This window comes from Galeopterus variegatus, unplaced genomic scaffold (assembly GCF_000696425.1).
Source record: "Galeopterus variegatus unplaced genomic scaffold, G_variegatus-3.0.2 Scaffold339, whole genome shotgun sequence".
Taxonomy (NCBI): Eukaryota; Metazoa; Chordata; class Mammalia; order Dermoptera; family Cynocephalidae; genus Galeopterus; species Galeopterus variegatus.
In genome coordinates, this window is record NW_007726450.1 from 683,886 (window position 1) to 685,851 (window position 1,966).

Consider the following 1,966-nt stretch of genomic DNA (forward strand, 5'->3'; position numbering starts at 1 on the left):
GGGGGACCCGACCCCGGGGGGGGGGGCGCCGCCGCACCTCCCAAGCGGCGCACTATCCAGTGCGCCACCGGGCCGGCCCTTTTCTTTAGCTTTGATCGCAACACCCCTTAGCTGCCTCAAAAAAATTTCTTTCACTCAAATTTGTTGAAATGACTATTCAAGAGATACAAAGACAATTGATATACTCCCTTCAACGAATTTTTTTCCTAGTGGAAAATATTAGGCAAGAATACAGAAAAAATAAACAAGGCAAAATACCATGCGTGCTATCAGACCTGTGAAGTGGTATAAGAATTTTAAAGCAGAGGTACCACATCTGATTGTGGAGCTCACTAATAGCTTGATGGTGAGATTTTTAGAGATGAAAATGTAAATATAAGCTGGACTTAAGGAGCACAGAATGTCAACAAAGGAAAATGCAGAAAAGGGTCAGACATGTTTAGATCCTGTGGGATACCCAGTTTGGCTAAAACACTGAGTACCTTTAATGAACCATTAAGAGATGTAGCTGGAGCAGTATGATGAGATAATTTCGGTAGAGCTTAAGTACCATGCAAAGGCATGTGTACTAGAAAAATTATGGGATTTGCAATAACACAGGCTAGTTTTCAAATGTGATCTATTCAACTTGTCTTACATTCTGCAGCTGAGATGTGATGGGGTGGGGGATAGGAAATAATATCTACCTCATATAATTGTCATAAGTAACATATATAAAGATTCTGGAACACATAGATGCTAAATGAATGCTTTTAATATTTGGCCTTAATACTTGAAAACTTGGAGCTAATTAAGATAATGTGGTATTAAGGGTAGACAAATAGATGAATGGAATAGAAAAGAAAGCCCAGAAGAGGATCCACGAAAATATAGTCAATACACTATAATAAAAGGTGCCAAGACAATTCAATGAGGAAAAGAAAGTCATTTTAACAAATGGTGTCCCAATAATTAGAAATCCTTCTGGAGAGAAAAAAAATAAAAGAACCTCAACCCCTGTTTCTTTTCCTACACAGAAACTAACTTAATATTTCTTATAGATGTAAACATAAAAGCTAGAACCATAAAGTTCCTAGAACAAAACAAAGAAGAATAGCTTTGCAACTTTGTAATAGGCGAGTATTTCTAAGATAGAATGTAAAAAGCACTAACCATAAGATAAAAAATCAATAAATTTTACTTGATCAAAAATAAAAATTTTTCCTCATTAAAGACATGAATAAGAAAATGAATGGGCATGTCTTAGACTGGGGTAGGGGAAGGGGAGATAATTGAAAGTATATATCTAACAAGGGACTTAATAGGGAAAAAACAACAAAATTAAAAATGGACAAAAGACTTGAACAAACATTCATAAAAGAAAATAAGTGAAAAACCAATGAGAATATGGAAAATAGTCTAGAAAATTAGTCATCAGAGCAATGCAAATGAAGTGTCACACACAAAAAAAACATAATTTCACTCCCATCAGAATGGCTAAAATAAACAAGACTGACAAGACTAAATATTGGCAAGTATGCAAAGCAATTGGAAGTCACTTATATTCTGGTGGGACTGTATACTGATACAATCACTTTGAATAATTATTTGGCAATTATAAAAATAAAACTAGATACACATCCAATTAATGCCTAGAAATTTCACTCCTAGATATTTACCCAAGAGAAATAAAACACATAACCATGCTAGCATCTTGAATATAAATTAACTCTTGCAACTTAAAAATAAAAAGACAAATAACTCAATTAAAAATGGCAAAGGAGGGCCGGCCTGGTGGCGCACTGGATAGTGCGCCACTTGGGAAGTGTGGCGGCGCTCCCGCCCGAGGGTTCGGATCCCACATACAGACCGGTTCCCGCTCCCTGGCTGAGTGAGGTGTGGGCGCAACACCGAGGGTTGCGATCCTGTTGCCGGTCCCCGGTCCGGTACGGGGGCAACACTGAGGGGGGCGATCCGGTGCCGGGGC

General features: G+C 38.1%; 1 protein-coding gene across 1 annotated transcript in view; it reads right to left on the reverse strand.

Moving 5' to 3' along the window:
• CUBN (cubilin (intrinsic factor-cobalamin receptor)) overlaps positions 1-1,966 on the reverse strand; it is a 121,979-nt gene that overhangs the window by 103,334 nt on the left and 16,679 nt on the right. The gene's annotated exons all lie outside the window — the stretch shown is intronic.